This window comes from Chinchilla lanigera, unplaced genomic scaffold (assembly GCF_000276665.1).
Source record: "Chinchilla lanigera isolate Chin_1 unplaced genomic scaffold, ChiLan1.0 scaffold00072, whole genome shotgun sequence".
Classification (NCBI taxonomy): Eukaryota; Metazoa; Chordata; class Mammalia; order Rodentia; family Chinchillidae; genus Chinchilla; species Chinchilla lanigera.
Window position 1 is genome coordinate 844051 of NW_004955473.1, and position 12327 is coordinate 856377.

Sequence of the window (12327 nt, forward strand, 5' to 3'; positions counted from 1 at the left end):
AGGGTACAGACAAAACCCAGACATGAACTGCAGGGTCGACAGATTGTGAACCACCTGATTCTGTGTCTCCAGTCAGTTCAGAACACAGAGGAACCAGGTGTGGGCTGTACTGACAGCAATCACAGACTACCCGTGCCTGTAACTCCCCAGGGGGTCTGAGCACAAGTAAAGCACAGACTTGATCCATGGTACCAACAGCTCTTGGAGCACTTGCTCACTTGGCACAGGGCCTGTGCACGGGGGGGCCCACATGTGAACCCCAGTGAGAGCAGTCCCCAGGGCTTCTGACTGAGTAATTCCTGTCTGCCATGGGTGCAAGGAAGGCAGAGACTCAGACTGTAATGGTGGTGGGGTCCTGGGTCGCCTGCTCTGCCCCCTGGAAGTAGATGGGAAATACCTGTTTCTCTCCGTGAGTTTCAGCTGGGAACCTTGGGGGTGGGAGTAAAGCACGGACTCGATCCGTGGGACCAGCAGCCCTTGGAGCACTCGCTTACTCAGCACAGGGCCCCCGCAGGGAAGGTCCACACATGAACTTCGGTGAGAGCAGTCATGCTCTCTTTGAAGAAATAAAGTAATCCTATTCTTTGTGTGTGTGTGTGCGCGCGTGTGTGTGTGTGTGTGAGAGAGAGAGGGAGAGAGAGAGAATATTGTTGTTGAAGGTAATGGTAGGCACAACATAGATAGGAGAGCATATGCCTCAGTTCCCAGCAAACGTGCTAACACTCTAGGTGTCAAAAGTGTATTAAAATAGCTACATCCATTGTAGAACATAAGTCATGGTTCTTTTAGTTAGATGCCTGTAAAATTCACAGGTTTCATGGAGAAAACTACTGTTTTCATATCCAAGAAATCATAATATAGTTGGAATGAGTCATTTGCATCATTTCTCCAAATTTGATATCATTCAGTCTTCTGGAATCTCCCATTTCCTCTACATTGAGCCCCACTCTGTTGTTTCTCAGAATCCCCATCATGTAGTTATCAGGTGTTCTCACCTAAACTCTTCCATTACCTAGTCATGTGCTGCCTGGGCCTTTGATGATTACATTGTTAGTGCCAGGGCCTTCCAAAGGTACTGCTGTCCTCAACTTCTAAGTTTTAAGTATGAGAAATGAAAGTTTTGTCAATGGATCATTTGGTTTAATACTGAGAGGTGGTACTAATCTTTCTCATGAATTAGTTTCTAGTCTCATATATTTTGGTAAGAAAAACAACCTTATATACATATGTACTGCTTGCCAGTTCAGAGTGCTATCACATCCCACACCATAACATTCTAACTTTGCTAGGTGTTAGTTTCCCACATGGTACCATAACTGAGACTTTAGTAAGCCTTACAACAATCTTTGGAGGCTACTGCTTTCTGATGATGTGCATGATAAGCTAGTGAATCCCATGCATTTCAATCTAATTTATCAAAAACAGCAATGTCTTGGTTACTTCTCTCTCATTGCTGAGACAAAATACCTGATGCTCAAAGTTAAAGGGAGGAAAGGTTTATTTAGCTTATGGTTTATAGGAGTTTTAGTCTACAATCTGCTGTCTCCAAGGCAGGGTGGCACTGGAAGATGGACAGCCATTCATGGCAGTGAAAGACAACAAAAGCAACAAGAGACATTAACAGCAACTTTCTACCCCTTTTATATTGTATCTCAACTGCTGGGATTAGGGCAGTCCCAAACCAATCAGTGGACTAATCAAACAACCACACAACCTTAATCTCAGCATCACACTCTAGATTCAGCCACTTCCAAGAAAGCTTAAGGCTGCAGGAGGCATTAGGGGGACATCTAAGTAGAAACCATAACAGGCCCATCCATTGTTTGAGACCATTTCAATTATAGATTGGGTAGTGATTTGCCCTCACAACAATGCAAATTATCCCTGGACTCACTCTTCCTGACCTTACTATTGCCATCTCTCTGCAATGGAAACTAGGCTCTTTTGGGAATCATTCTACTAGACATATAAAATTTTTCAATTTCTAAGCCTATTCTGAGGAGTTTTAGCATTTTCATCTTACCAAACCTTTGGTAGACTGGCAAAACCAATGGACCCCTTCTCAGAGTAACAGTTGAACATGGTATATAAAATATACAAGATTACTAAGGGAAACAATATTATGTAATATTATATTGTCCTGTCTATAGACCACTTAGGGTCTTGTAGACCCCAAATGAAGAGGTTTATCTTGTTATCAATCCTTTATTTCACTTCTTCCAAATCCATGACTGTCTGACCAAACCATTAGCTTCTGTCAGAGAATTAATGTAGATCAGAAGTTGGCAAACTCCAACTTGTTGCCTGTTTTGTAAATAAAGATTTATTGAGAGTATTCACATACTCTCTTTGCTTGCTTTTGCCCTAGGAAGACAAAGTTGAGCAGTTGCAAAGAAATTTTACGTGATCCACAAAGCAGAAAACACTTGCTATCTGGCCCTTTAGAGAGAGTTTGCCAACCTCTGATATAGATCTTGACCTGAAGTTCAAGAAGGCAAAGTGGACCAAATTGTATTCCTTGAACTTTCTACTTGGAGAACTTTATTTCTCCAGAGTCTTTCAGGGATACTCCTCAGGTCTAAAGGCTAAAAGAGCTCATTCCTGGCTGTTGCAGTCATACTGTGCAGAGCCAGCTATAAGCTAAACTTAATTTCCTGTGTATTAGTCATCTTTCCAATCACTGAGACACAATACCTGACACCAGCACTTTAAAGGGTGAGTTTATTTGGCTCACAGTTTCCAGTGGGTTTAGTCCGTGGGTGGCTGTCTCCAAGGGAAAAATAGCAAGAGCATGATAGAGAGAAGCTGCTTACACTATGGTGGCCAGGAAGGAGAGGGAGAGGGGAGAAAGGCCAGAGACAAAAGTGCTGTCTTCCAATTCACACCCCCAGTGACTCAAACAGCACAGCCAGCTATGAACTCATTAATGGACTCATCCACTATTGAATACAGTGCCCCTGTCATCCAATCATATTCCAAAAGACCCACCTCTGAACATGTGATTTTGGGGGGATAGTGTATATCTAAGCCATAGCACTCCATGAGCTTGTAGATGAGTCATTAGAAAAATGGCTGTGTACAAGTATGCTGATCATCTTTACCTTTGAGATCTGCTCAGGCCACATGGCAATTATATTGCTTTCATTGAAGATGAAATGCTTCAGGTCCCAACTATATTCATTAGGTGTAGATCTCCACACAAATTTATGATGTAGTTTTGGTTACATGGTCACTTGAGGTCCTACATTAGAAATTCAGTCTTGACCAGAAACTAGAAGCAAGACTGGAATTGGTTGTAAAGGAGAAATTTTATTTCTTAAATGAACATAGGTTTCAGAGCTCCAGCAATGTTTCAGTGTGATTCTCTTCTATAGACTTTCACAAGTGGTCACAACATCTCAATCTGCTACAAATGTTTTGAGTTTATTAGGTGATAAGAGCCAAATATCAGAATAATTCCCACTAAAATTTCAACTAGCTAGAATACCATCTCTTGCTCTGGGTCCTCTTGAAGTTGGAAAGTTTTTGAGTCACTCAGTAGATGGAAAGAAGTAGCCAGTCAAATGTGAGGTATACACTTTTGTTTTGTTTTGTTTTTGGCAGTGCCAGTGATCAAACCCAGGGCCTTGCAAATGCTAAACACATAATCTACCACCTAGCTACAGCCCTGGATATTAGTCAAATGTGAGATGTGTTACCACCAACACCCACTGATATCCACTTAATGGTAGGGAGTGCAGGACATAACAACTTTTCATTCATTTTGGAGGGGACATCTACTATGTCCCAGATCACTAGAGATACCTACCCTTACCCACTGTGGCTGCTCCTCTCTCATTGTACCAAAATTTTAATGAAGTGTCAGTAATTAATTACATGTTCTAGAAATCATCACCTATTTCTTGGCATCTAGAGTAAGTGCTAATTATTGCTCTCTAAGCTTAACCAAGATGATATCATTAGTGATATATTCTCATAATGATATTTTGTGAGATAGTGTGGTGATCAGTTCTCTGCAAGTTAGTGGCATATGGTTGAAGAGTTGAGATACACTGTAGCAAGATCATAGAGGTGTTCTGCTTCTGGTAGACTGTTAATTGTTGGTCCTCTCTCATTAAAATTTTGCTGTTTCTTATATCATGAATGTTTGCATTACTTTTGGTTTTATAAAATGCTATTAAAATATTACTTATCCTGGGTATTGAGATATTTTGTACCCCCTGAAATTTTGTACCTCACTTGCCTTATCTTGGTTCCAGTCTTTTTTTTTTTTTTTTTTGGTTTTTCTCCGGTACCGGGAACCGAACTCACGACCTTGCGCTTGCCAGGCAGGCGCTTTGCCGCTGAGCTAAATCCCCAGCCCCCTTGGTTCCAGTCTTGATTGATATACAGATAAAATGCTTTCAGTAAATCAACAACTACAGTTGTAGTCAGGTTTTGCAAGGGAGACATTACAGGACACATAATTTATAGGATTATTTTATAGTAGTCACACAAAGAGTTTGGAACAAAAGAGTGCAGGAAATCTGTCCACACACTAAAGACCCAACGAATCCAGCTGAGGACCTAGATCCCACAGCAGTGTCCTGCATGAATTCAGCTGAAGACCAAGAGTCCATAACAGTGCCCCCCATGAGTCCAACTGCAGACTTAGAGCCCAGGACATGCCTCATGCAGGCCTGTTTCACGGATCTGCTCTCGGAAGGCCCCAAAGGTCAGTGGTGGAAGCTCGAAAGTCTGTGCCAGCAGACTGAGGGATCTGCAGTGGAGCCAGGAAGCAACACTTAAAGTAAGAACCAGAGTTTCCCTGAAAGGTACCACAGCCATCCTCAGTGACGAAGAGGTCCTGAGGTCCTCCAACTATGAGAACAGTCAAATCCGTACCAGAAAAGCCAGCAGGACAAGCTTCTTCAGGACACTGAACAGTGTACCATCTTCCCCTCCAGAGCCAGAAAGCGATGCTCAAAGTAAGGAGCAGAACTGTCCCAAAGTGAACTGCAGCCATCCTCAGCGACAACAAGGTCCTGAGCTCCTTCAATGATGAGAACAGCACAGTTCATATCAGGAAAGGCAGCATGACAAGCTCCTCCAGAACCAACAGCATCAGGAGAACCAACAGCCCCCTAACAGCACCTCTTCTTCTTCTCCAGTTCTCCTTTGTATGTTGTTGGCAACAGTCCTCAGGTGGGCCCTCCACATCCGGCACCAGACTGATCAGTAGAGCTGGGTGTTACAAGTTGACCACCAGTTGTCCATCCACCACAACTACTTACCAAGTGGTTATAAGATCATATCTGGAACAGTATCTATAGTCAGAGTTAAAACCTAAGGTCACTTTGAAACCAGTATGCCTTTAAAATAGCCAAATATGAATTAAATAATCTCTCCTATATTTTTAAAACTATTGCTGATGACATTTATCTCTGCAATTCTACCAGGGAGACTGTAATGGTTGATACATTGTGTCTACTTGAGAAGTTTAGAAGTTTAAGCAACTCAGCAGGGAGCCAGGGTCCTTACTTTGTAAACATCCTCATCCTGTGTAAGAGGAGGGCGCTGAGATGGTGTGAGTGCTACACCGGCCGTGGGGGGTGGCAGCATGCTTACAATATATAAGGGAGGAAAAGAGGCTTGCTCCCCCTTTTGGCTCTTGTTGCTTTTGCTGTCTTGTGCTGCCTTGAAGTGTTGCCCCTGTGCCTTGCCACCCTGCCTTGGAAACAACTGCTTACACACTGAAACCTCCGCAAAGTGGAGCTAAATAAACCTTTCCTTATTTAATTTTGAGTGTTGGGTATTTTCTCTCAGCAATAAGAGCAAAGTAACGAAGACAGAAACAATATGGGTATTGCCTTTTCTTTGTTGTTGTTAAGGAAATAGAGCTCCAGGAAATTCTACTTGGCTATTTTTTCCTTAACAGTCTTAAAGTTCTGTCTCTGTTGCTCAGGGACCAAATCTATCATTTTCTGAGCATTAGAATTTAATTTATACCCCCAGGAACTGAAGATAGTGCCACCAGATTGGGTTTGGTGGGTTCACTGGGCCTTTAAAGACACTGACTAGGGCAAAAGCTACATTTCTATCTTGTCACTCCCTATCTTAAAAGTCTGTGGCTGGTGGCCCTAGCAGTCTCTCTGTTCAGAAACGAGTGTTAACTCAGAACTAGGGTATATAACTTTCCAAATGTGGGAGTACATTGTCTCTTGGATCTGTGCGCGATTGCTTCCAGGACTCTCCCGCTCCCATGCAGAGAACAGAATGTTCCTTAGGTAAAATGGAAGAGTATTTTCATATACTCTATGCTCATCCTCCTATATATTGTCTCTAGATCTATTATAATGCTTCCTACAATGTAAATGTGACATAAATAGTTGTTATACTGCATTGTTCAGGGAATGATAAGAAAAAAGTCTGTACACGTTTATGACATATGCAGCCATCATAGGCCTACATCTTTTCTTGATTCGCAGTTGGCTGAATCCACAGATGTTAACACAATATATGGACAGAGACTGTATTTTTCTTCCCCAGAGAAATGGCTGCAGTTTCACTTTGGGAAAGCAGGGAGCAAAATGCATACATACTTACGATGTTCTGCCTGAAGGATTCCTAGCCATTCATTTACTCAGATCCTGGAATTTTGTGAAAGGCACTGGTTCTCTACTATGAAGTCAGGTCTTCATTCACTAAACCAAGAGTTTTGTCAGTTTTAGAAGGACTTCACCAGCTTGTCCAGCTCTTTATATGCAAGGGTCCCCTCCTGTTCAATTAAATAATGCCAAAGATTCCTGGGGAACACAATCCCTGATTACCGTATAAGCCCTGCTGCCTGTTCTAATGCTTGTCCCACATCTCTACCAGATCACCACCCCAGTTGTTTTTGCTAGCCCAGACCCCTTCTAATCTCCCTTGAGGCCCCGAAGCTCATTGCCACTAGCATCCTTATCTGTAGAAGGCCAGCCAATAAATCTACTTTGAAAGATAAGGGCACTGATTATCATCATTTTTCAATCATTGTAGTAAACAGCTACTTAGGTAGGAATTGTCAACTAAACAAAAGGGAAACAGCCGGGCATGGTGGTGAACACCTATAATCCCAGCACTCAGTAAGCTGAGGCAGGAGGATCCTTGTGAGTCTGAGACCAGCCTGGGCTACAAAGTGAGCTCAATGCCAGTCTGAATGGCATACTGAGACCCTGTCTCAAAAAAGAGGAAAAAAAAAGGGAAACAAACGTAAAACATAGGAGAAATTTTGATGAAGAGCAAAAATTTTCATTATTTTTACAGTGTTTCACAGATTAGTTATTAGTTGCCATGGAAAAATAGTAACTGTAAAGTGGAAAAATAAGAAAATAATTTGACAGGACAATCAAAATTATCCTCACCTATGGAGCTGCAGAGAGAGATCCTATGCTTCCAAGTATTATGGCCTAAGAAAGACACAACATCAGTTACGTAGTTGTCTAGTCAGGGATGCATGACATGAATGTAAATATGAGGGAATATCACACAAGCTCCAAATGAGGAATAGTCTATTAAAGCAAAAGGAAGGAGTGACTTTATTCTTCAAAAATCTTAATGTCACAAAAGATAGACTGTGTAAATGTTCCAGACTAAATGAGACTAAAGAGATGTGGCAACTAATTGCAATGTCTGGCCCCAGACTAAATATTGTGCTGAAGGGCAAAATATAGATATAGATATAGATATCTATCTATATATATATTATATATGTTATAAGCAACAGTACTTGTAATTGAAAAAGTTAGAATATGGAGTTAGGTTAGATGAAATCTTTGTATTAATGTTAAATTTAATGACGTTTATTACGGTTATGTCAGGAAATATAAAAGCAAATGCATAATGATGTATTTAGGAATATACAACTTTTAAATTTTTCAGAAAAATTACATGTATATATATGCAAGCATATATACTTAATATGTATGCAAGTGATAAAACAAATGAGATAAAATGCTAAAAATGGATCAATTTGGATGAAAACTATATGAGTGTTCTCTGTGCTATTTTCATTTTTGGAACTTTTCTAAAACTTTCACATTATTTTCAAATTAAACAAAAAGCTATTTGGGCTTACTTTACCAATTTGTCTCCAGTCTTTAGTGAAGAGATAATCATCTGGCTTTTCCGGGGGTGTAATTAGGGAGTGAGCAAGTGAATCACACTTGACAAGTTGAAAGACCTTGAGGTCCATCCTCCGCATCGCGCTGGGCAATTTTTTCTAGGTATTAGCACTTAGTCTAGATTTGTATTACTCAGATCAGGAACCGAATAGAAGTACACCCTCGGACTTCAGCTAAAAATAAAAAACCCCTCCATCACCTAGGTTTTGGGTATCTTTGACACTGACTTTGCCTTTGTACTGAGGCTTAACTGTGGCTAGCGGTATACTGGGAATGAAGAGGGGGGAATGAAGGGAATTGTTTTCCTCTAGAAGAAAGGAATAGTTTTATTAGACTAAGGGTGAGGTGAGGAGCTGCTTTCTCTGTCTAAGGATGAGATCCTTTCAGCAGTAGATCCATGAGTTTCAGTAGATATTTTGAAATGAGAAATTAGGCCTGTTGTTATACTTTTGTTCATTATCTGATGTTGTGAAACACAGGATTTCTTCCCTCTAAGTCCTAAGCAAAATCTGTGGAGTTCTCTAGAGTCTCACTCTCAGTGAGCACTTTGTTCTAGGGGAGCACTGGCCATAGCTTACATTTGTCATTCTACTACAGATGACAAGGAGCTATAAGCTCCTGTCTTGGCATGCAAACTGGAACATCACTGCCTCTTGCCCTAGCCTGCCAGACTACTGCTATGTACTATTCCAAGAAATGGGGAAAAAAAAGAAATGGATTTGTGCTATGGCTTTGATGTGTCTCTGAAACTTCCTGTGCTGGAAACTTAATCCCCAAATACATATGTTGATTGTACGTGGAAGTGGGGCCTTTGTGAGGTGATTAGTGCTAGGTAAGGCCACCAGGGTGTGGCCTCATAATGGGAATGGTAGCTCTATAAGAAGAGAAAGCAAAACCTGAACTGAAACAGTGTTGTTCTTTCTCACCATGTGATGCTGTCCTCCACATTATGATATAGAAAGAAGCCTCGCACCAATGCTGTGACTAGGGAATTTATAAAGAATAGAAGTTTGTTTGGCTCACACTTCGGGAGACTGAGAAGCTTCAAGCCTCGATATCTTCCTTAGGATCCCTTCTGGCCAATAGTGAGTACTTCATACTCTTGGACTTTTCAGCCTCCAGAAACTTGAGCCCCAAAAAACCTCTCCTCTTTGTAAGTTACCCCATCTCTGGCATTTTGTTACAGCAACAGAAATCAAAGTAAGACAACTAGAAATAAATCTTAAATTTGGTTTTGTTAAAAAGAATTGTTACATAGATTAACTTATGTCCTCTTATTATCACCACAACCATATGAGTTACAGCAGTTATTAGCTATATCTTATAGTGGAGAAACTGAGACACAAAGTGGTTAAGGTCCTCTTCAACTTAGTGGTGGAACCCAGTCTAGAATTTAGGTTATCTAATTCCTAGTTTTAGTGGAGAAGGCAAAGCCCAGTGCAAATACTGCTATTTGAAAATACTATGCAAATATTAAATATGTAACAAGAAGGAAGCAGAGACCCCTTTAATATGAAATAATCATTGCAATACTAAGTTATAAAAATGATATCTAAACGTAAATTCAAAAATTCTCTTTCCTACCAGTTTTCTCCCTCATTGTCTGCTCCAGTTAATGATACTGTTATCTATGCTAGTTGTTTTTCTCAGCTCTCAATTCTGGTTCTACACGGGCTCTTACAATTATAATCATATTGCCTTAGCAAAATGGGAGCCTTTCAAGAACCTTCAAGCCTGGATATCTTCCTTAGGATCCCTTCTGGTCCATAATAAATACTTTGTAATTTTTCCCCAACTGTGTGTATGTGTGTGTGTTCCCACACACACTGAGAATTGAACCCAGGGCCTTTACACTGACTTACATTCCTAACCCTCTTTATTTATTATTTATTTATTTTGTTTGGAGGCAGAGTCTTACTAAATTGCTCAAATTTGCAATCCCCCTGCTTCAGCCTCTCTCACTGCTGGAATTATGGGCGTATACCACCACATTTGGCTTGCCTTGCTAAATTCTTATAGTTCAGCCTGCTCCCACAGCAGCCATTTCTCTTTGCTTTGCAGTCACACACAACTCCAACTGTTCTTTAAATTTATTTTCTTAGGAAGTCTCATTCACCACCCTTTAGGCCTCCTCCACTTTAAAAGACACATATTAAGTGTCCTCCAAATTCTAGAGGACACAAATGAAGCTCAGAATAATTGGTTCTCTTGAAGCTTCTTTAATTTGGCCTGCACATTAGTGGTGGAGGAAGAACTGCATATCATTATGACAGTCTTCAAATTATTCCTCCCTCACGAATTATCTTTCCTGATCAACGTTATCTTGCCTTGTGTGGATAGGAGGCTGTTGATGGGCTAAGGGCTGCAGAATCTGTTTATAGTGCATTGAGCATGGTCTTTTCTGGATAATTCAACATAGTCATTTAGTGTGATGGTATTTGCCATGTATATTTTTAGCAACAATTTTAAGATAAAATTTCCATTTTTCATATTCTAATTCATGGGTAAGGGACATATACAAAGGGTGATCAAAATATATGATGACTGTGTAAATTAAAACATTTTACAGTAAAAGACACATTGCCATTAATCCCCTTCAAAATACCTCCCCTCACTTCAAACACACTTATCACATTGTTCTTGCCACTTTCTCAAGCAGTTCTGAAAGTCTTTTTTCATGAGTATCTTTGAATGCTGTGATTTTAAAAATTCTGTATGGTGAATGCTGCAGCCGAGGGCTATCCAATGGAAAGGCAAGCTCATAAAAACATTACGGTGTGACTTCATCTGTCTTTTCACTGGATCTGGCACCATACAACTTCTGGCTCTTCCTCAAAGTCAAAAGGACCATGAAAGAGAAACATTTTGAATTGATTCAGGGCATTGAAGCTGCCAAAACAATGCAACTAAACTTTTGGAAATCCCAACAGTTTTATGCTGAGAAATAGCACATATTTTCTAGCATTTCCAGTTCCTAGAAAATAGCATAAGTTGATCTAACATTAGGTGATGCAAAGATGGAGATAGGGGACTTTAAAATCTCAAACCTAAATAAGTTCAAGAATGGTGAAGAAAGCAATTCCTAGAAAATCTCCTTCATAAAAGCAATGAGTCAATAAACAAAAACTTAAAACCATTCAGAGTTCTGGAAAGTAACCAAAAGTTTACAAAAGTCCAGAGAGATTTCTTTAAGAAAAAATAGCTTAATCTTATTACGAACAATGAGCTTTGTTGCATTGGAACTTCACTTACTGCAATACTTTTCTCCTCACCTATATAGATTAGCCTTGTAGACCAACAGCCCACAATCACAGCAAAAACAAGTTTAGCAGCCCTCAGAATGGGAATGGAGTGCTTCTAGGGGCCAAGTCTTAGAGAACTGTCACACATACATACTTGTGTGTAAGGAATACAGGGTAATGAACGCAGCAACACATACCCAGTGAGCTACATCCCCAGTCTTTTGTATTTTGAGACAATATTTCACTAATTTGCCCAGGCTGAAATGAAAATTGTCTTTTTTTAAAACCTGACTATAAATTCCTGAGAAAGACCCACTTGCAAGCTTATTTTTATTTTACCTGGTTCAGAACTTGCCCAGTGTGAATAGTCTTTTCTTCTGAGGTATTTGTCAAAAACAATCAGTAGACATTTGTAAACTGCAGCTACCTGAGGCAGCAATAACAGTTGGTTCAAACAAGAAGCTAACAAAAAAAACTTAAAAGAAAAATATGAGACAATAGGTCCATTGTGGGATTTCAAAATATTCCAGTATATTAATGTAGAAGGCCATGTGTCTTCACGGGGTTTTGTGCATAGCCAGAGCTGTGTGAGGGCTCAGAAAACACCCAGAGAAGCCTAAAACTTACCTCTTGGACTGACTTTGAGGGTATGGTCAAGAAATGGAAGGTAAGGCCAACTTGTCAGTGACCTGTGTGGTGAAGACTATTCTGAATACAGCGTAAATACTAAGAAAACTCTAACACTGAGATACTTATTGGTATCAGGAGTTTAAAGAAAACTTTGTCAAATTATTAACTGATCACTAAGCTGATTAAGACTTCAGCTGTCACAGATAACAAAGAATATGCACAGAATTTCCTGATTTCAAAATGTACTACTAAACTACATTAAGCAAGATAATATGATAGTGGTGTAAAGGTAAAGACATGGATTAGTAGAATAC